This window comes from Sapajus apella, unplaced genomic scaffold (assembly GCF_009761245.1).
Source record: "Sapajus apella isolate SASKATOON/1434 unplaced genomic scaffold, GSC_monkey_1.0 scaffold146, whole genome shotgun sequence".
NCBI classification, from domain to species: Eukaryota; Metazoa; Chordata; class Mammalia; order Primates; family Cebidae; genus Sapajus; species Sapajus apella.
Window position 1 is genome coordinate 1,182,220 of NW_022437086.1, and position 23,824 is coordinate 1,206,043.

A 23,824-nucleotide genomic window follows, 5' to 3' on the forward strand; every position below is an offset into this window, starting at 1 on the left:
GTGTGTGTGTGTGTGTGTGTGTGTGTGTGTGTGTGTGTGTGTGTGTTGAGACACAGTTTCATGTCACCCAGGCTGGAGTGCAGTGATGAGATCAGAGCTCAGAGCAGCTTCCACTTCCTGGGCCCAAGCAATCCTCCCACTTAAGCCTCCAGAGTAGCTGGGACTATAGGAATGTGCCACCATACCCAGCTGATTTTCTATTTTTTTTTGTAGAGATGAGGTTTCACTGTGTTGCCAAGGCTGGTCTTGAACTCACCGGATCCTCCTGCCTTAGTCTCCCAGTGGGCTGGGATTATTAGGTATCATGCACCTCACCTGACCTGTGATGAGTTTTCAACAATGTAATTCCTCTTTTATAGAAGCACCCAAGCTGAAGATTGTCTTGAGAACAAGTACGATCCTGTGGTTTCATGGCCTTTCTTCCATTTGTGGTTCTTGCCAAGTGAAATTTAAATGAAATCTTATCAAGATGGATAATCCCAAGTTTTCCAGTGCTGGAATATAGAAAATGGATGGACAAGTAAGTCCCACTCAGCACCCATAGCCCAGGCATGGGGACCTCAACACACCTGGGCCCCAGACATCACCTTTCATTGTGAGTAGCAGTGAGATGACACTTCTGGTTAGTAAGTGCCCACTGGCAATAGTTTATATAACAGCAAGTAAAGGAATAAATAGTTAACAAAACATTTTCTCTTCTCAATTCTAGCATTAATTGGATTACACAATTATTTTATGAAAAATTTTCATATGCCGCAGTTCTGACCATATTCTCAAGTGAACAGAAAATTTGTATTAAAAAGTCAACCTTCTTTCTCATTCTGTTGCCCAGACAGGCGTGCAGTGGTGCAATTATGGCTCACTGCAACCTCAGCCTCCTGGGCTCAAGCAATCCTCCTGCCTCAGACTCACAAGTAGCTGGGACTACAGGTGCTTGTCACCACAACTCACTAGTTTTCTAATTTTTCCTATATGTGAATTCCACAGGTCTGACTTCAAACACTTGAGTATGCATAGATTTTGGTATACACAAAAATGGAGGAGCTGGAACCAATCCCCCCATATACCAAGGGACAACTTGTATCTGTTTTTTTTGTTGTTGTTTTGTTTATTTGTTTTTTGAGACAGAGTCTTGCTCTGTTACTGAGGCAGGAGTGCAGTGGTATGATCTTTGCTCACTGCAACCTCCGCCTCCCGGGTTCAAGCGATTCTTTCACCTCAGCCTCCTGAGGAGCTAAGATTACAGGCACCCACCATCATTCCCAGCTAATTTTTGGAGAGATGGAGTTTCACTATGTTGGCCAGGTTGGTTTGGAACTTCTGACCTCAGGTGATCCGCCCTTCTCAGCCTCCCAAAGTACCGGGATTACAGGCACAAGCCACTGTGTCTTTTTTTGTTTTGTTTTGTTTTGTTTTGCGATGGAGTTTTGCTCTTTTTTGCCCAGGCTGGAGAGCAATGGTGTACTCTTGGCTCACCAGAACCTCCACCTCCCGGGTTCAAGTGATGCTCCTGCCTCAGCCTCCTGAGTAGCTGGGATTACAGGCACCACCATGCCTGGCTAATTTTTTTTTTTTTTTTTTAGTGGAAATGGGGTTTCTCCATGGTGGTCAGACTGGTCTCGAACTCTTGACCTCAGGTGATTCACCCACCTTGGACTCCCAAAGTGGGATTACAAGTGTGAGTCAGCGCACCTGTCCTCTATCTGTTTTTACAATTATATTGTTAAATACAGGATGTTCCACGACAGTGGTAATTTTTAACAACAATTTTTAGCTAAGTGGAATTACCATAAAAATAATAAAAGTAGCAGCTAATATATACTGAGCTGTTACTAGGTGCCTATAAATACCATAGATTTTTTAAATTCCCCATAACTCTTCCTTATTTCACTTACCCACTCTATCTTAAATTACTCATGCTTGCTTCAGTAGCACATATACTGAAGTTGGAACAATAGAAAGATTGGCATGGCCTCTGTGTAAGAATGACATGCAAATTTGTGAAGCATTCCATATGTTTTTAAAACAGAGAAAAATATTACTCCTGTGTTTGTGCATATGACCTTTTGTTCAGGTTGAATTATATCCAAAGGTGATATTTCCAGAAATGAGATTACTGTGAGTCTCAGGGCATTAGCATTCTTATTAAACTTGATGTAAATTGCCCAGCTTTCAGCCATGGTGGCTGTCAGCCTATAATTCCAGCACTTTGGGAGGCTGAGGTGGGAGGATTGCTTGAGGCCAGGAGTTGGGGGAGGCTGTATAGTGAGCAACTGTATCATTTTTTAAAAATTTCCAAGCTTTACCCTGGAAGGCTTATATACAATTTAAACACCACTAATAGTATAAAAAAATGCCCATTTCACTGCACCTTTGCTAGCACAGGGTATTATAACTTAAAAAGTTATTTTTTGTTTTGATTATTTTTAATAAAAGACCTCATATTACTTTATTTTTGTCACATTTTAATGTATTTTCTTATGTTAGTTTATTAGCTTTCTTTTTTGTTTTTTATTTGTTTTTAAGATGAAGTTTCACTCTTGTTGTCCAGACTGCAGTACAATGGCATGATCTCTGCTAACCACAACCTCCTTCTCTTAGATTCAAGCCATTCCCCTGCCTCAGTTTCCTGAGTAGCTGTGATTACAGGCATGCACCACCATACCTGGCTAATTTTGTATTTTTAGTAGAGAGAGGGCTTCTCCATGTTGGTCAGACTGGTCTGGAACTCTGGACCTCAAGTGATCCACCTGACTCAGCCTCTCAACGTGCTAGGATTACAAGCATAAGCTACCGTGCCCAGCTAGCTTTATTTCTTTATTGCCCCCATATTTTTTTTTTTTGAGACCAAGTCTCTCTCTGTTGCCCAGGCTTGAATATAGTGGTAAGGTCTTGACTCACTGCAGCCTTGACCTCCTGTGTTCAGGTGATCCTTCTACCTCAGTAACAGGGACTGTAGGCACATGCCACCACACCTGGCTAATTTTTTATTTTTAGTGAAGATGAGGTCTTGCTATGTTTCCCTGGCTGGTCTGGAATTCCTGGCCTCAAGCGATCCTCCCACTGCCCCCTCCCAAAGGGCTGTTATTATAAGCATGAGCCACCATGGCTGGGCTGTCCATGTCTTTTCTGTTTATTTATAGAGTTAATGTGTCTTTCACTAATTTGATGATCTATTTATTTAATCTTGTATTAAATTATAAAAATAGTAAATACTTTCAAATAAAGAAGTGAAAAACTTCCATCACTCTTTAGATGCATCTTATCTCAGGAAATAATTGGCCATATTCCTCAAGATACATACAGGCTAATTGGATATCACTTGTCATTTTCATATTTCATGGATATCTGTGCCAATACCTATTGATCTATCTTAATCCTTTTCATGGTTGCATAATGTTTTATTATACGGGATGTATTATAATTTACCAGTCAGCCACCGTAGGCATTTAGGCTCCTTCTAATACTTGCTTTGAGCTCTTTATATCATTAAAAATTAACCCCCTCAGCCAGGTGTGGCAGCTCACACTTGTAATCCCAGCACTTTGGAAGGCTGAGGTGGGAGAACCGCTTGAGGGTAGGGGATCACCACCAGCCTAGTCAACATAGCGGCACTTTGTCTCTGCTAAAATTTAAAAATAAAATGAGCTGGACATTATGGTGCACACCTGTGGTCCCAGCTACTGGGGAGGTGTGACTGGAGGATCACTTGAGCCTAGGAGGCTGAGGCTACAGTAAGCTATGATGACACCGCTGCACTCCAGCTTTGGTAACAGTAAAACTGCATTTCTTAAATAAAATAAACATTAGGTTGGAAGATTGCTGAAGCTCTGGAGGTTGAGGCTGCAGTGAGCTGTGATGGTACCACTGCAGTCCAGCCAAGGCGATAGAGCAAGATTCTTTCTCAAAAACATAAAATAAAATGAACATTAACTCTAGCATATTTTCCAGTAACGCCTTCCCTCCTATGTTTTTCCTAGAAGCTCTTGAGTTTTGCTTGCTTTCCACATACCATTTAAAACTTCTAAGTACTGATGTCCGTGTCATTCCTACTTTTATTTTTCAGGAATGTCTTTTTGTCACTTCCAGCTGGATCTACCATGAAAGACTTTAGAGTCCAGGAAGAGACTGACTGGGCAGCAGGTTATTCAGGTACAAAAGACTTGGACAATAACTCAAAAGTGATCAAATAATAGTGCATGCGTCAAGTGCAATGGGAAGCACTTCTGGAGGGCGAGAGCAGCTTCCAGATGAGGTGACACTGAAGCCGGGGTTTGGAGGATGAGGAACAGCTGTATGAGAGTGGGGAGGGAAGGGAGAGGTGGAGGCATGGGGAGCGGCTGGGGTGGGATAGAGTGTTCCTGGCAGGGAAAGCAGCTCTGTGAAGGCCTGGACAATTAAGATGGCACATTTTGTACAGGGAATGGTGAATTAAGTGTGGCAGGAATACTTTGGAGAGAGAGTAATTTGCTTGTATAGAATTTCGCCCAAGAGACCTCATTACAGTTTCTAATCTTGTGATGTCATCATCCATCACTGTCCCTGTCAAATAGTTTGGAATAGCTGTGGTGATCACAATAACATCAAGCGTATTATTTCATGAATTCTCCCAAAATCACAGGCAGGTGCCACAGTTAGCCCCATTTTCTGAATGAAGTGATGAAGACTTGATAATGAGTGCTTCGCCCAAGCTCACATGGATATTAAGACTGAGTCAGATGTAGGGCCTGGTGTGACTTTAATGCCTGCTCTGTTCACGAGCTCCACGTATTGCTTCTCCTATGCAGTTAAGCAGGTAGGTGAAAAAAAAAAGCCTGTGTTTCTCTCTAGTCACACACTTCTGACTGAATGTGTGTGTGGAGCTTCTACACCAAATTCTCCAGTGCTCTGGATATTAACTTGGTATCCCACAATATTGTTCTGACACTACCTGGAGCTGGTGCAGACCCCACGGGTTAGGGGCTCAGTCCCATGAGACCACCTTCACTTCACACACTAGTGGTAAGTACTAGGTTACCTGTACTTTTGACCAACCTGTTACAAATCAGGGGTTTCCATGACCCCCTTCTTGGATTTAGTCATTTCCTAGAACAGCTTGCAGAACTCAGAAAAACAGCTGTTTTCTTTTTTTCTGAGAAATAAGGTCTCATTTTGTTGCCCAGACTGGTGTGCAGTGTGCAGTCATAGCTCACTGCAGCCTCGACTGCCTGGGTTTAAGTGGTCCTCCCATGTCAGCCTCCCTAGTAGCTGAGACCACACACCTGCACCACCACATCTGGCTAATTTATTTTATTTTCTGTTGAGATGGGGTCTTGTTTTGTTGCTCAGGCTGGCCACAAATTCCTGGGTCCAAGCAATTCTCCCACCTTAATCACTTAAAGTGCTGGGATTACAGATGTGAGCCACCACATCTGGTCAGTTCATTTCCTATTCCTGGTTCACCGTAAAGGACACATCTCAGAAACAGCCAGTGAAGGAGATGTGCATGCTGGGTGCAGTGGCTCACGCCTGTGATCCCAGCACTTTGGGAGGTCAAGGTGGGAGGGTCGCTTAAACTCAGGAGTTTGAGATCAGCCTGGACAACATGGGGAAACCCTGTCTCTATAAAAAAATACAAATATTAGCCAGGCATGTTGATACGTGCCTGTAATCCGAGCTACTCAGGAGGCTGAGGCAGGAGAATCACTTGAACCCAGGATGCAGAGGTTGTAGTGCAGCTAAGATCACACTACTGCACTCCAGCCTGGGCTACTAAGCGAGACTTCATCTCAGAAATAAAATAAAATAAAATAAATAAATAACCAGGCGCGGTGGTGTGCACCTGTAGTTCCAGCTACTAGGAAAACTGAGGTAAGGATGCCTTGAGCTGGGGATTCAGGAAGCTTAGGTTGAAGTGAGCTAAGACTGTGCCACTGCACTCTATCCTGGACAAAAGAGCCAGACCCTGTCTCAAAAAGCAAGAAAGCAAGAAACAGGGAAGGAGGGAAGGAAGGAAGGAAGGAGAAAGAAAGAGATGGACGCCCAGGGGAAGGTTAGTGGGGAGGGGCACAGAGCTTCTATGCCCTCTGTTAAACATGCCACCCTCCCAGCACCTCCTGTGTTCAGCAACTCAGAAGCTCTGCAAACCCTGTTGTTCAGGGTGTTTATGGAGGCTCTATTACGCAAGCACAACTGAGAAAATCTTTGTCTCTGGTGATTAGGTCAACCTCCAGCCCCTCTTGCCTCCTGGAGTTCAGCAGGTGAGGCTGAAGGTTTCAAGCCTCTAATCATGTGGTTGCTTCCTCTGGCAATCAGCCCTCCTTCTGAAGAAATCTAGGAGCATGTAGCCACCAAGTCCTCTCAGCCACATCCCCAAATGCATTCTTATCATGCTGGAGATCCCAAAGTTCTTAGAGGCTATTGTGTTAAAAAGCTGAGACCAAGACCAAATATTAAAACTGAAGATGCTCCTGTCATCTCTATCACTGAGGTCTTTATAAGCTTTAGAAGCTCAGTGCCAGGAACCAGGGACAGAGACCAAATATATATTTCTTTTCTTTTTTTCAGACAGAATCTCCCTGTGTCATCCAGGCTGGAGTCCAGTGGTGTGATCATAGCTCACTATAGCTTTGACCTCCTGAGCTCAACTGATCTTCCCACCTCAGTCTCCCAAGTAGCTGGGACTACACATGCATGTCACTCATGCCCAGCTCATTTGTGTAGAGACGAGGTTTAGTTATGTCACCCAGGCTGATCTCAGACTCCTGGGCTAAAGTCATCATCTCACCTCAGCCTCTCAAGTAGCTGGGACTACAGGCACTCACTACCATGTCCGGCTAATAATATTTTTATGCTTTTGTAGAGGAGGGGTCTCACTGCATTGTCCAGGCTAGTTTCAAACTCTGGGCCCCAAGTGTTCCTCCTACCTTGACCTCCCAAAGTGTTGGGATTATGGGTAGAAGCCACCATGCCCAGCAATCACAAGGGTCTTTACAAAAGAAAGAGGGCAGGAGAGTCAGAACTGGAGCAGCAGATGCAGTGATGGAAGGAGAGGCCAGAGAGGGAGATTTGAAGATGCTTCACTTCTGGCTTTGAAGGTGGAGTCAGGGGCCATGATCCAAGGGATGGAGGTGGCTTCCAGAAGCTGGAAAACACAAGGGAACACTTCAGAGCCTCCAGAAGGAATGCAGCCCTGCTGACACTTTGACTTTAGCTTTAATAGACCTAGTTTGAGCTCCTGACCCCCCAGAACTGTAAGATGGTAGATCTGTGGTGTTTTAAGTGACTAAATGTAGGGTAGTTTGTTGTAGCAGCAAGAAGAAACGAACATGAAGCCAGGCATGGTGGCCGATGCCGGTAATCTCAGCACTTTAGGAATCCAGGCAGGAGGATCACTTGAGGCCAGGAGTTCAAGACCAGCCTGTGCAACATAGGAGACCCTGTCTCTACAAAAAATAAAATTGGCCAGGCACAGTGCCTCACTTCTGTAATCCCAACACTTTGGGAGGTTGAGGAGGGCGGATCACCTGAGGTCAGGGGTTTGAGATCAGCCTGGCAAACATGGCAAAACCCCATCTCTACTAAAAATACAAAAATTAGTCAGGCATGGTGGCACATACCTGTAATCCCAGCTACTTGGGAGGCTGAGGCAGGAGAATCACTTGAATCCACGAGGTGGAGGTTGCAGTGACCTGGGATTGCACCATTGCATTCCAGCCTGGGCAAGAGGAGCGAAACTCCATTTTGAAATTAAATTAAATTAAATTAAAAAATAAAAAATAAGCCAGGCATGATGGCATGTACCTATAGTTTCAGCTACTAGGGAGACTGAGGTGGGAGGACTGCTTGAGCCTGGGAATTTGAGGTTGCAGTGAGCTGTGATTGCACCACTCCACTCCAGCCTTGGTGACAGAGTGAGATCTTGTCTGCAAAACAAAAGAAAAAAAGAAAGAAAGAAGTGAATATAGTGGTAATGGGGACAGATGGCAGTGTTAAATAGAATGGTCAGGGGTGGCCTCCTAAGTGAAACTGAGCAAAGACCTGAAGGAGGGGAAGGAGCTGGCCAAGGTGCTGAGGGAACAGCATTGTAGGCAGAAACAACAGAATAAAGTGTCAGGTGTGTCTGAGGCTCTGGAAGGAGGCCAGTGGAGCAGGAGAGAGGGAGAGACTTTGGAGAGGAGGCCAGCAAGTTGCTGGGCGGGGATCAGTACAGATCCTGTAAGCCCTGGGAGGTTAATGCTGGGGCGTGGGCTTTTACTCTGAGATGGGAACTGCAGGAGGGTTCTGGGCAGAGAGGCGACACGATCTGCCTCTCAATTTAAAAGCATTCTCTGGCCGCTGAGTTGAGAAACACTGTAGGAAGATTTGGGTAGAAGCACGGGGGCCAAGCTGTGGGAACACCCAGGTGGGAGATGATAGTGGTCCTGACCAGGATGATGGCGGTGGTGAGACATGGTCAGAGGAGAGAAGTAGGGAAGGAGGCCAGGGAGCTGCTGGATGGGGATCTTCAGTACACGGTGAAGACAGTCAACAGGATTTCCTGACAGACTGGATGTGGGGTGTGAGAGAAGGCAGGGGTCAAAGTTGGGTTTCATTTTTATTGAATTATTAAGTAATTTTTAAAAACACTACTGCCTTTCCCAATCTTACCAAATATGGGATGCTAGATTAAAGAAATCTCTTCAGGCTCAGTGCAGTGGCTCATGCCTGTAGTCCCAGCTGTTTGGGAAGCAGACATGGGTGTATATTTTAAGGGCAGGAGTTCAAGACCAGCCTGGGCAACATAGGAATAGATTTCCACTCTATAAAATATTTTTCAAAATTTAACAAAATAAAATAAAGTAGCTAGGCATAGTGATGTATACTTGTAGTCCCAGCTACTCAGGACGTTGAGGTGAGCAGATCTCTTTATTTCAGGAGTTTGAAGCCAGATTGGGCAAAATTGCAAGACTCCTCACTCTACAAAAAATTTAAAAAAAATAGCCAGGTATAGTGGCACTCACCTGTAGAACCAGCACTGGAGAGCTGAGGCAGGAAGATGGCTTGAGCCCACGAGGTTGAGGCTGCAGTGAGCTATAAGTGCACGACTGCACTCCAGCCTGGGTGACAGCAGGACCTTGTCTCACAATACAAATAATAAAATAATGAAATCTCAAGTCAGAGCCTTTTGGCTCTGCAGCCCTTGAAACCCTGGAGCCGTGCAGTGGGGTTTTTGTCACTCAGAATGAGGAAAGCCCTGCCCAGTGTTGTTGCCTGACTAATCAATGTTTCAAAAATATATATTTATTGGGCTGGGCACGGTGGCTTATGCCTGCATCTCTGCTAAAAATACACAAACATTGGCTGAGCATGGTGGTGGGTGCCTGTAATCCAAGCTACTAAAGAGTCTGAGGCAGGAGAATCATTTGAACCCGGGGGGCAGAGTTTGCAGTGAGGTGAGATTGCACTGCTTCACTCTAGCCTCTGCAAAAGAGTGAGATTCCGCCTCAAAAAAAAATTATTACTTATATCAACATGCAATGGATTTATTATTATTATTATTTAAGATGGGGTTTCATTCTTGTTACCCAGGATGGAGTGCAATGGCACGATCTCGGCTCACTGCAACCTGGGCCTCCCAGGTTTAGGCAATTCTCCTGCCTCAATCTCCCGAGTATCTGGGATTACAGATGCCTGCCACCGCACCGGGCTAATTGTGTAATTTTAGTAGAGACAGGATTTCACCATGTTGGAGGGCTAGTCTCGATCTCCTGAACTCAGGTGATCCACCCACATTGGCCTCCCAAAGTGCTAACATTATAGGCATGAGCCACCTCGCCCAGCCAATTTTGTTTTTAATATGTAATGTATAATAAATATTTTTGGAGAGAGATCCAAGATGGACGTTTAGGAACAGCTCAGGATTGCAGGTCCCAGTGAAAACGCAGAGGGTGAGTGGACACTGCATTTTTATTGCCCACAGACCAGGAGATTCCCAGGCGGAGGAGCCCCACGGGTCACCAGTGCAGCTGTTTTGGTCGGCGTGGCTGCTTTGCCCTGCGTGGCTGCTTTGCTCGTGCCCTGGCACGGCTCCATACAAAATACAGTGGTCTGGGTGCCCTTTTAACTGGCGATTGGGGCACTGGGAAGTCGCCCATTCATCTGATTAAAAAGAGGATGGAACAGGGAGCCAGGCCAGGAGATTCCTGGGCAAAAAAAGCACCATGAATCTCAGCGCAGCTGTTTAAGCCTGCGCAGTGAGTCGCCACATGGGAAATCACACAGATCCCGGCGCCTTTTCAACAGGTGACTGGAACACCTGGGAGAGAGTCGACTGTTCAACTGAAAAAAAAAAAAAAAAAAAAAAAAAAGCTCTGAGGCAGGGAGCCAGGTGATCAGGCTCAGCTGGTCCCACCCCCACAAAAGAACAGCAATCAGAAACTCTCTGAATTGAGAGTTTCACAGCAAGCGCAGCTGAACCCTGGACGGTCCAGCTCTGTGGCGGAGCAGCATCCGCCATTACCAAGACACTCCACCACTACGGAGGTAGTCCGCCATAGCCCAGGGAGCCCGCTGTTGCCAAGGCAACCTGCCATTACAGAGAGAGTCCGCGAATACAGAGGTGGGCCACCATTGCCAAGGCAGTTCTAACTACACCCATATAAACAGGACTGCAGAGAAGTTCACATGGCAGCTGGGCGGAGCCCACAGCAGCTCAGCAAAGCCTCTGCAGGCAGACAGTGACTAGGCTGCCTCCTCGCTGGGCAGGGCAGCCCTGAAAAAAGGCAGCAGCAAAACATAAACTTATAAACAGAGCCCTAACTCCCCAGGACGAGCACCTTGGAAAAAAAGCGGGAGGTGGGGGGGTTATGAGTTCTGCTGCAGCAGAGTTAAACAACAGAGCTCACAGCTCAGCACGTGATCTCCAATAAAGGACAGAATGTCTCCTCAGGCAGCTTTCTGACTCCTGTATATCCAAAGAGTCACCTCATAAAGAAGAGATCAGAGTGACATTTGGCGGGTATCTTTGTGGGACAAAGATAGCAGAAGAAGAAACTGGTAGCGACCCTAACTGTTCTGCAGCTGCTGCAGGTGATCCGCAGGCAAGCAGGGCCTGGAGTGGACCTCAGCAGTCCTACAGCAGAGGGGCCAGACTGTTAGAAGGAAAACTAAGAAACAGAAATAACTTCATCATCAACAAACAGAACATCCACTCAGAGACCCAATCTGAAAGTCAGCAACTACAAAGACGACAGGTGAATAAATCCACAAAGATGGGAAGAAATCAGCGCAAAAAAGCATGAAAACACCCGAAACCAGAACACATCTCCTACTACAAGTGATCACAACTCCTCACCAGCAAGGGAACAAGGCTGGATGGAGAAGGAGTGTGATGAAATGACAGAATCAGGCTTCAGAAGGTGGCTAATAAGAAACTTCCGTGAGCTAAAAGAACATGTTCTAACCCAATGCAAAGAAACTAAGAACCTTGAAAAAAGATTTGATGAAATGCTAACAAGAATAGACAAATTAGAAAGGAATATAAGTGAATTGATGGAGCTGAAAAACACAACACGAGAACTTCACGAAGCATGCACAAGTTTCAACAGCCAAATTGACCAAGCAGAAGAAAGGATATCAGAGGTCGAAGATCAACTCAATGAAACAAAACAAGAGGCATGACTACAGAAAAAAGGGTAAAAAGGAATGAACAAAGTCTCCAAGAAATGTGGGACTATGTGAAAAGACCTAATCTACATTTGATAGGTGTACCTGAATGTGACGAAGAGAATGAATCCAAGATGGAAAATACTCTTCAGGATATTATCCAGGAAAACTTCCCCAACCTAGCAAGGCAGACCAGTATTCAAGTCCAGGAAATACAGAGGACACCACAAAGATATTCCTCAAGAAGAGCAACCCCAAGGCACATAATCGTCAGATTCACCAGGGTGGAAATGAAGGAGAAAATGCTAAGGGCGGCCAGAGAGAAATGTCGGGTTACCCACAAAGGGAAGCCCATCAGACTCATAGCAGATCTCTCAGCAGAAACCCTACAAGCCAGAAGAGAGTGGTGGCCAATATTCAACATCCTTAAAGAAAAGAACTTTCAACCCAGAATTTCATATCCAGCCAAACTAAGCTGCATAAGTGAAGAAAAAAATAAAATCCTTTGCAAACAAGCAAGTACTCAGAGATTTTGTCACCACCAGGCCTGCTTTATAAGAGCTCCTGAAAGAGGCTCTACACATATAAATGAACAACCAGTACCAGCCACTCCAAAAACATACCAAATGGTAAAGAGCATCAACACAATGAAGAATCTGCATCAACTAATGGTCAAAACAGCCAGCTAGCATCAAAATGCCAGGATCAAATTCACACATAACAATATTAATCCTCAATGTAAATGGACTGAATGCCCCAATCAAAAGACACAGACGGACAAATTGGATAAAAAGCAAAAACCCATCAGTGTGCTGTATCCAGGAAACCCATCTCACATGCAAGGATACACAAAGGCTCAAAATAAAGGGATGGAGGAAGATTTACCAAGCAAATGGAGAGCAAAAAAAAGCAGGAGTTGCGATTCTCGTCTCTGATAAAACAGACTTTAAAGCAACAAAGATCAAAAGAGACAAAGAAGGACATTACATAATGGTAAAAGGATCAATGCAACAAGAAGAGCTGACGATCCTAAATATACACGCACCCAATACAGGAGCACCCAGATTCATAAGGCAAGTTCTTAATGACTTACAAAGAGACTTAGACTCCCACACAATAATAGTGGGAGACTTTAATACCCTGTTATCAATATTAGACAGATCAACCAGACAGAAAATTAACAAGGATATCCAAGACTTGAACTCAGACCTGGACCAAGAAAACCTAATAGACATTTACAGAACTCTCCACCCTAAATCCACAGAATACACATTCTTCTCAGCACCACATTATACCTACTCAAAAATTGACCACATAATTGGAAGTAAATCACTCCTCAGCAAATGCAAAAGAATGGAAATCATAACAAACAGTCTCTCAGACCACAGTGCAATCAAATTAGAACTCAGAATTCAAAAACTCACTGAAAACCGCACAGCTTCATGGAAACTGAACAACTTGCTCTTGAATGTTGACTGGATAAAAAATGAAATAAAGGCAGAAATAAAGACGTTCTTCAAAACCAACGAGAATGAAGACACAACATACCAGAATCTCTGGGGCACATTTAAAGCAGTCTCTAGAGGAAAATATATAGCAGTAAGTGCCCACATGAGAAGCAAGGAGAGATCAAAAATTGACACCCTATCATCAAAATTGAAAGAGCTAGAGGAGCAAGATCAAAAAAAATCAAAACCTAGCAGAAGACAAGAAATAACAAAGATCAGAGCAGAACTGAAGGAGATAGAGACACCAAGAAAAAAACCCTTCAAAAAATCAATAAATCCAGAAGCTGGTTTTTTGAAAAGATCAACAAAATAGACAGAGCACTAGCCAGATTAATAAAAAAGAAAAGAGAGAATAACCAAATTGATGCAATAAAAAATGATAAAGGGGATATCACCACAGATTCCACAGAAATTCAAACAATCATCAGAGATTATTACAAACAACTCTATGCACATAAACTAGTAAACCTGGAAGAAATGAATAAATTACTGGACACTTGCCTCCTCCCAAGCCTAAACCAGAAAGAAGTCGAAACCCTGAATAGACCAATAACAAGGTCTGAAGTTGAGGCAGCAATTAAGAGCCTACACCAAAAAAAGCCCGGGTCCAGACGGGTTCACAGCCGAATTCTACTAGACATACAAAGAAGAGCTGGTACCATTCCTTCTGAAACTATTCCAAATAATCCAAAAAGAAGGAATCCTTCCCAAATCATTGTATGAGACCAACATCATCCAGATAACAAAACCCGGCAGAGATTCGGCAAGAAAAAAAAACTTCAGGCCAATATCCATGATGAACATAGATGCAAAAATCTTCAATAAAATACTGGCAAGCCGATTGCAACAGCACATCAAAAACTTATCCACTATGATCAAGTAGGCTTCATCCCGGGGATGCAAGGCTGGTTCAACATATGCAAGTCTATAAACGTAATTCACCACATAAACAGAACCAAAGACAAAAATCACATGATTATCTCAATTGATGCAGAGAAGGCCTTTGACAAAATTGAACAGCGCTTTATGCTAAAAACCCTCAATAAACTAGGTACTGACGGAACGTATCTCAAAATAATAAAAGCTATTTATGACAAGCCAACAGCCAATATCATACTGAATGGGCAAAAACTGGAAGCATTCCCTTTGAAATCTGGCACTAGACAAGGATGACCTCTTTCAACATTCCTATTCAATATGGTATTGGAAGTTCTAGCCAGAGCAATCAGGGAAGAGAAAGAAATAAAGAGTATTCAATTAGGAAAGGAAGAACTCAAATTGTCTCTATTTGCAGACGACATGATTGTATATCTAGAAGACCCCATTGTCTCAACCTAAAATCTCCTGAAACTGATAAGCAACTTCAGCATAGTCTCAGGATACAAAATCAATGTCCAAAAATCACAAGCATTTGTATACACCAATAACAGGCTTAAGGAGAGCCAAATCAAGAACGAATTGCCATTCACAATTGCCACAAAGAGAATAAAATACCTAGGAATACAACTAATGAGGAACGTAAAGGACCTCTTCAAGGAGAACTACAAGCCACTGCTCAATGAAATAAGAGAGGACACAAACAGATGGAGAAACATTCCATGTTCATGGTTAGGAAGAATCAATATCGTGAAAATGGCCATACTGCCCAAAGTAATTTACAGATTCAATGCTATCCCCATAAAGCTACCAATGACCTTTTTCACAAAACTGGAAAAAAACACCTTAAACTTCATATGGAACCAAAAGAGAGCCCGCATAGCCAAGACAATTGTAAGCAAAAACAACAAAGCAGGAGGCGTCACACTACCAGACTTCAAACTATACTACAAGGCACAGTAATCGAAACAGCATGGTACTGGTACCAAAACAGAGACATAGACCAATGGAACAGAACAGAGGCCTCGGAGGCAACACAACATATCTACAACCATCTGATCTTTGACAAGCCTGACAAAAACAAGCAATGGGGAAAGAATTCCCTGTTTAATAAATGGTGTTGGGAAAACTGGCTAGCCATGTGTAGAAAGCAGAAACTGGACCCCTTCCTGACACATTACACTAAAATTAACACCAGATGGATTAAAGACTTAAACATAAGACCTAACACCATAAAAACCCTAGAAGAAAATCTAGGAAAAACCATTCAGGACATAGGCGTAGGCAAGGACTTCATGACCTAAACACCAAAACCATTGGCAACAAAAGCCAAAATAGACAAATGGGACCTAATCAAACTCCACAGCTTCTGCACGGCAAAAGAAACACTCATTAGAGTGAATCGGCAGCCAAGAGAATGGGAAAAAATTTTTGCAGTTTACCCATTTGACAAAGGGCTGATATCCAGAATTTACAAAGAACTAAAACAGATTTACAAAAAAAAAAAAAAAAAAAACAAGCCCATTCAACAGTGGGCAAAGGATATTAACAGATATTTTACAAAAGAAGACACACATGAGGCCAACAAACATATGAAAAAATGCTCATTATCCCTGGTCATCAGAGAAATGCAAATCTAAACTACATTGAGATACCATCTCACGCCCGTTAGAATGGCGATCATTAAAAAATCGGGAGACAACAGATGCTGGAGAGGATGTGGAGAAATAGGAACACTTTTATACTGTTGGTGGGAGTGTAAATTAGTTCAACCATTGTGAAAGACAGTGTTGCGATTCCTCAAGGATCTAGAAATAGAAATTCCATTTGACCCAGCAATCCCATTACTGGGTATATATCCAAAGGATTATAAATCGTTCTACTATAAGGACACATGCACACGAATGTTCATTGCAGCACTGTTTACAATAGCAAAGACCTGGAACCAACCCAAATGCCCATCGATGACAGACTGGACAGGGAAAATGTGGCACATATACACCATGGAATATTCTGCAACCATCAAAAACGATGAGTTCGTGTCCTTTGTAGGGACATGGATGAACCTGGAAACCATCATTCTCAGCAAACTGACATGAGCAGAAAATCAAACACCGCATGTTCTCACTCATAGGCAGGTGTTGAACAATGAGAACACATGGACACAGGGAGAGGAGCACTACACACTGGGGTCTGTTGGGGGGAAATAGGGGAGGGTCAGCGGGGGGGGGGGAGTTGGGGAGAGATAGCATGGGGAGAAATGCCAGATATAGGTGATGGGGAGGAAGGCAGCAAATCACACTGCCACGTGTGTACCTATGCAACAATCTTGCACATTCTTCACATGCACCCCAAAACCTAAAATGCAATAAAAAAAAATAAAAATAAATAAATATTTTTAAAATGTTGTTTTGTATGTTATATCAACATTTAATGGTTTTTATTACTATGTAATGAAAAAAAATTTCAAAATTTTTTTATTTTTTAACTTTAAGTACTTACATAAAGAAAAAGTCTTAGAGATCTTATATAAAGTTAAAAAATGTAAAGGGATGCTAGACCCCAAAATATTTAGAACTTCTCATTTAGAAATATTCAGACTAAGCCACATACAACTTGTTACTTGATCTATTTTCTTTCTTTCTTTTTTGTTTTAGGAGATGAGGTCTCGCTCTGTCACCTTGGCTGGAGAACAGTGGTGCAATCACAGCTCACTGCAGGCTTGAAACCCTGGGCTGAGGATTCTCCTGCCTCAGCATCCTGAGTAGCTGGGACTATAGGTATACATGATGACACCTGGTTAATTTTTAAATTTTTTTTATAGACATGGGGTCTCACTTTGTTGGTTAGGCTGGTGTCAAACTGCTGGCCTCAAGTGACCCTTCCATGTTGGGCTCCCATCCTAGAAATATGATCCACCACAATGAACACTTGTTCAATTTTCTAAAAAAAAATAAACATTTCTAAAGTAAGGCTGTGGGATGATGGCAGGAAGATAAAAGTAGAAAACAGAAAAATAAATTCTAATGATTTATTCCCACATATTCTTTTGACGGCAAGAAGAACTTTTAGTAGTTATGTTTTTTCTAAACAAACAAAAGGCAAATAAACAATGTTGTACAGGAACTTCAATACACACTGTAATATTCTCACTTTTCTGACATCAGTTAGGGAGATTCTTGGTGGTTTACTTAACTATCACTATCAGTATTTTGCTCCTCTGATCATTTTTATCAACTTACTCATGGTTAACTTCTCTCCAAGTCTGTCACATCGTGACACACTGCTGCTACACAAACATGGCCAGGGTCATCCTACTGTACATGTAGAATGCTTCCCTAATTTCTTTTTTTATGCTCTGTCTCTGTGTTTTGCATTTTTCTTACCTTTATTACCAGAAACTCCAGAAAGTGAGTTGTACTAATTTATCACCATTTGCTTCATTAATTTATACTTTGCTTATATGGAATTTTCCCCAACAGCCCTCATTACAATTTCTAACCTGTTGTTTTCTTTTTTTTTCTGAGACAGAGTCTTGCTGTATTGTCCATGCTAGAATGCAGTGGTGCTATCACAGCTGAATGCAGCCATGACCTCCCAGGTTCAAGTGATCCTCCCATCTCAGCTTCCCAAATGGCTGAGACTGTAGGTGTTTGCCATTATGCCCATCAATATTTCGACTTTTCCAGCCCATAGGTTCCAGAGGCCTGACTGTGAAATGTGAGTATGCATGAATTTTGGTATATGCAGAGATGGGGATCTGGAAGTAATCCTCTCTTTATACTGAGGGATGACTGTAGATGTTTTTACAATTATGCTGGAGGACACATATTGTTCCATAGCCTTGAAAATGATAGTTTTAAGGCCAAATAATTAATTGAGTGGAATAATAAGAAAAGCAGCTGGCCAGGTGTGGTGGCTCACACCAGTAGTCACAACACTTTGGGTGGCTGAGGCAGGAGGATGGCCTAAGGCCGAGTCTGAGACAGGCCTCAATGACAAAGAGAGTCACTATCCCGATGGAAAACTACATGAATTAGCCTAGTGTGGTGGCATGTGCCTGTAGCCCCAGCTACTTGAATCCAGGGAGGCTGAGACTGCAGTGAGTCATAATGAGGCCTCTGCACTCCAGCCTGGGTGACAGAGTGAGACCCTGTCTCAAAACAACAAAAAACTAGCAGCTAACATTAACTGATCTTTTACCAGGGGCCTATAAATACCATAGTTCAATTTCTTATAACTATTTATTTCACTTAACCTGTCTTAAATTACTCCCAGATTTTCACTGTTTGTGCAGTTGACCTTTGGTTTAGATTGAATTGTCTCCCAAGGTATTTCCAGAAGTGAGATTACTGTGAGTTATGGTGAATGGTCATTCTCATTGCCCCTGATATAAATTGACAAGGTTTTGGGTGCCTCCCAGCTATAATCCCAGCACTAAGGCTAAGGAGGGAGGCTAAGGCAGGAGGATTGCTTGAGGCCAGCAGTATGATGAGACACTGTCTCTATTACTTAAAAAAATTGCCAAGCTTTACCTTGGAAGGGTTATATACAATTTAAACACCCCCCATAGTATAAGAAAGTGCCCATTTCACTGTACCTTTACCAGCACATGATATTATACTTTAATAGGTTATTTTATTATTTTAAATAGATAAAAGACCTCATGTTGCTTTATTTATTTGTCATATTTCAACGTTTTTCCTTATCTTAGCTTATTAGCTTTATTTTTCTGTCTGTAAATGGTTGTCTTTGTTATTTTGTTCTTTGAGACAGGGTCTTGCTCTGTCACCCAGGCTTGACTGTAGTGGCATAATCATGACTCGCTGCAGCCTTGACGTCCCAGGCTCAAACTACCCTCCCTCTTCAGCTTCCTGAGTAGCTGGGACCACAAGTGTGCACCTCCACACCCAGCTAAGTTTTTTCTTTTTGCGGATATAGACAGGGTCTTGCTATGCTGCCCAGGCCGGTCTCTAGCTCCTGGCCTCAAGCAATCCTCCTGTACTGGCCCGTTAAGTTGCTGGAATTTCAGGGATGAGCCACCATGCCTGGCCTTGGCCAGTCCTGTATTCTCTAGAGTTCCCTTTACTTTGTGCTAGCTGATCTCTCATTATGCTGTTCCCCTGTTATAATGAATAATTCTCTATATTAAATTTTACCACTTTAAACTTTCGAGTGGTTTATGTCTCCTGTTTGCACTCTAATACAGAGTTGATGCTAGGAAGGGTCCCAGGAGATAGACCCACGCAGATGGGATTTGGGCACAGGTTTGGTTATCCAAGGGGCAGTGCTGAGCTCCTTGCCTATGGGAAATGGGATGCTGGTGATTTCAGGGAGTGACCTTATCATGACTCAAGCTACCACTTACTGTTGATTGTGATGAAATGCCAGCTGAGGCCCATGCTCTGGGAGCTAAGTGGTTGCTGCACTTGACCACTATAATGACTGGTGTGGAAAGGGTCCTTTTGGATGCACTTGAGCAGAGGTCCCCAAACCCTGAGCCATGGAGCTGTAAGGAGCCACACAGCAGGAGGTGAGTGATGTCCAGTGAGGGAAGCTTCACATTCCCGCCTGAGCTCTGCCTTCTCTCAGATCAGCAGCAGCATTAGATTCTCTTAGGAGAACAAACCCTACTGTGAACCAAGCATGCCAGGGATGAAGGTTGCATGGTCCCTGTGAGAATAATGCCTGATGATGTGTCACTTTCTCCTATCACACTCAGATGGGACCATCTAGTCACAGGAAAACAAGCTTAACGTATACTAATTCTAAATTACGGTGAGTTCTGTAATTATTTCATTATCTATTACAATGTAATAATGGAAATAAAGTGCCCAATAAATGTAATGTGCTTGAATCTTCTGGCTCCGCTCCTGCCTCCCAGCAGCCTCTCCAGACCCAGAACTTTTTCCATGTCTCTACAGACCAAACTCATGGCTCGCAATGGCCTATTTAGGCACATACCCTACCTCATGGTAGTCTTCACAGTTGAGGCTACTGCCTCACGGCAGCCTCCACAGGCCCAGCTCTTCCCTTACAATGGCCTCTTTAGTTCTAGCTCCTGCCTCTTGGTGGCCTATCCGGGACAAAAGTGTCCACAAGTCAGCCTCTCAAGCCCCAGATCTTCCTCCCAGCTGTGCCTAGAGGCCCAGCATCTGCCTCACAACAACCTTTCAGCTCAGCTCCTGCCTAGCTCCTGGTGGCATTTTTAGGCCCAAAACTGCCTCAAGTAAAGCTCTCCAAGCCCACCTTCAGCCTCTTAATGTCTTGGACAGGCCCAACTCCTAAGTAACAGTGGCCTCTCCAGGCCCAGCTCCTGTCCCCTGACAGGCTGTTCAGGCCCAAAACGTCCTCAAGTCAGCCACTTTAGGCACAGCTCCTGCCTCCCACTGGCCTCTTCAGGCCCAGCTCCTGCATCTTGGTGGCTTCTCCAGACTGACAACTTTCTCAAGTCTGCCATTCCAGGTCCAACTCCTGCCTCCCATCGGCCTCTACAGACCCCAACTCTGCCTCACAGCAGACTCTCCAAGCCCAGCATCTGTCTCACCGCAGCGCCGCCAGGCCAAGCTCCTGCCTTTCAGCAGCCTCGACAGGCCCAGGTCCTGCCCATGAACAGGCTCTCCTGGCTGGAATCTTCCTCAAGTTGGCAACTCCAGGCTTAGCACTTGCCTCACACTGAGCTCTTTAGGCCCAGCTTATGCCTGTTGCAGCCTCCCCAGCCAAAGCTACTGCATGCCAGCAGCCTCTCTAGCCCCAGCTCCTGGCTCCCATCTGCCTCTGCAGGCCTGACCTCTGCCTCACAGCAGACTCTTCACGTCCAGCATCTGCCTCACCATGGCCCCACCAAGCCAAGCTCCTGCCTTTCAGCAGCCTCTACACGCCCAGTTCCTGCCACCCCATGGTCTCTTTAGGCCAAGATCAGGCCTCACGGGTGTCTTTCCAGATGAAGATTTTGCCTTATGGGAACTTCCCTGGCTAGGGGGCTGCCTGTTCCCTGGAAGCCTGGATAGGCCCAGGTCCTGCCTCATACGGGCATCTCTGTGCAAAACTTATGACTCACAATGGCATCTCCAGCTGCAGCTTTGGTCCCGGGACGGCGTCTCCAGGCACAAAACTTCCTCAAGTCAGCCTCTCTAGGCCCAGTTACTGCCTCCCGGTGGCCTCTGAATGCTGAAATCCTTCTCAAGTTGGCCTCTCCATGCCCAGCACATGCCTCCCATTGGCCTCTAAAAGCCCAGCCTCTGTTTCATTGCAGATTCTCCAGGCCCAACTCTGTCTTGGCTGAGGATACAGGAACATCTGCTGCCTCACAACAACCTCTTTTGGCCCAGCTCCTGACAATTTGCCAAGGGCCACTATGCGCCCAAAACGTCCTTAAGTCAACCACTCCACCCAACTTCTCTCTCCCAGTGGCATGTAAAGGCTCAGCTTTAGCATGAAAAAGGCCTCTGCACCACCTACACTTTACTTCTGAAAGACTTTTGGAGGTCACTTTGGGCCCAGATCATGCTTCTCCTTTCATGGCCTCTCCAGGCCCAGGTGCTGCCTCCCAACATTCTTCCGGGCCCAGCTCTTCCTCCTGGCTGCGTCTACTGGCCCACCTCCTTCCTCGCCTTGCAACAACCTCTGTGGACTCAGCTCTTGCCCAGCTCCCAGTGGCCTCCGTAGGCCACAGCCTTCCTCACATTGGGTGTTCCAGGCCGATCCTCTGTATCATGTCTGTCTCTCAAGGTGCAGCTTCTGTTTCATGGTGGCCTTTTTTAGTCGAACTCCTGCCTCGCCATGGCCTCTTCAGGCTTATCTTCTGCCTCTTAGTGGACACTCAAGGCTCATCTCCTCTCTCATGGTGGTATTTGTGTCCTGCACTTGCCTTTCAGTGGCCTCTTCTGGATCCAGCTCTATAGGTGTTTGATTGTCAACTGCATCCTGAAGCCCAAAGCGTCCCTGAACTCTCATGTGTTCACTTCCTAGCAGCATGCCTTAGCTAAAGGCCTGCGTCTACTTTTACCTTGAGAGTGGATTTCTGCCAGATTTGTAGCAAATTCTGCCTGTGTCTTTTTACAGTGTTGTCTGCTTTACTGAATGTCTTATGGTTTTTCCTGTTTTCTGAGGGTTTGGAGCGGACTGGGCCTCTGCTTGGGCTGTTTGTCTTTGCCCTGGACATGGTAGCTGCTGATTTCATGTCTCCTTTTTGTATATTTTTTACAGTTAACTTTTGTTTTTCTTATAGTCTTGCTCTGTCACCCAGGCTTGGGTGTCATCGTGTGATCATGGCTCAGCTGCAGCCTTGGCCTTTTGGCCTCCACTGATTTCCCAAGTCAGCATCTTCACTAGCTGACACTACAGGCAGATGCCGCCATTTCTAACTAATTTCTGATTTGGTTTGAGAAGCTGGTTCTCACTCTATTGCTTAGGCTGGTCTTCTTTTTTTTTTTTTCTTGTTTTTTGAGACTGAATCTCACTCAGTTGCCCAGTCTAGAGTGCAGTGGCAGGATCTTGGCTCACTGCAGCCTCAGCCTCATGGGTTCAATTGATTCTCCTGCCTCAGCCTCCTTAGTAACTTGGATTACAGGTGTGGCCACCACACCTGGCTAGTTTTTGTATTATTAGTAGAGACGAGGTTCCACCATGTTGGTCAAGCTGGTCTTGAACTCCTGATCTTGTGATATGCCCACCTCGGCCTCCCAATGTGCTGGGATTACAGGCATGAGCCACCGCACCCAGCCTAGACTGGTCTTAAACTTTTGGACCCAAGTAATCCTCTTGCCTGGGCCTCTCAAAGTGCTGAAATTACAAGCATGAGCCATCATCCATGGCCTGTCCTTTGCTTACCATGAGGTATTAAGAATTTATTCTTTGATTGATATACTATGATTATATACATTTATGAATATGTAGATATTTTAAACTTTTCTGGGATACCATTTTTTTCTTTTCTTTTCTTTTCTTTTTTTTTTTCAAGGCAAGTTACTGCTTCATCATTCAGGCTGAAGTGCAGTAGTGTCAGCTTGGCTCACCACACCTGTGCCTTCTTGGCTTAAGTCATCCTCCCACCTCAGCCCCCTGAGTAGCTGGGACTCCAGGTACGAGCCACCATGCCCATCTAATTTTTATATTTGTTGTAGAGATGGGGTCCCACCATGTTTCCCAGACCTGCTACAAACTCCTGGGCTCAAGTGATCCTCCCCCATCAACCTCCTGCTGTGCTGGGATCACAAGTGTGAGCCACTACACCTGGTCTGCAATTCTCTTTTCATGGATCATTAAGAAGTTACCTTTTAATTAGTATACTATAAATATATATGTATGTATGTGTGTGTATATTTATATGTGAATATATGTGTGTATATATTTACATAACATACACACACTCCCACATATGCATTGTGAGAGATATTTCCATACGTAGAAATCGATAAGCCTCTTCCAGCTTTTGAAACCACCCTTATCACAAACACGAAAGAAGTACAAAGTATTGTTATTAACGACCATGGACCAAGATGACCATGAGTCAATAGTACTTTGCACCTCAACCACCTTCCAGCAGAGCATCTCAAAGGGATGAATATATCTGGACATCATACCCTTTCACATAGATTGGGATGCTTTGCAATTATTACTTCTCTTGAGACCTCAGTGGGAACTCATCAGTGTAAAATCAGAAACTATTTCTCAAATCATAGAGATACTGAATAACAGCTTTGGTCAGGAAATAGGTATTGCATTTGGTTAGTCATGACAAGCTCCTGGCCTAGGAAGATAGAATATTGCAGAAAGAGAGAGAGAGAGAGAGAGAGAGAGAGAGAGAGAGAGAG

At 44.2% G+C, this 23,824-nt stretch overlaps 1 long non-coding RNA gene and 1 pseudogene across 1 annotated transcript in view; one reads left to right on the forward strand and one right to left on the reverse strand.

Moving 5' to 3' along the window:
* The first annotated feature begins 1,920 nt into the window (after nt 1-1,920).
* LOC116540953 lies at nt 1,921-2,020 on the forward strand (annotated as a pseudogene).
* A 19,157-nt stretch (nt 2,021-21,177) lies between these two features.
* The window catches only part of LOC116540931, a 16,253-nt gene continuing 13,606 nt past the window's right edge, over nt 21,178-23,824 (reverse strand). The window contains exon 3 of the long non-coding RNA XR_004264647.1: nt 21,178-21,187. This is a non-coding gene — a long non-coding RNA (uncharacterized LOC116540931). The remainder of the gene's footprint in view (nt 21,188-23,824) is intronic.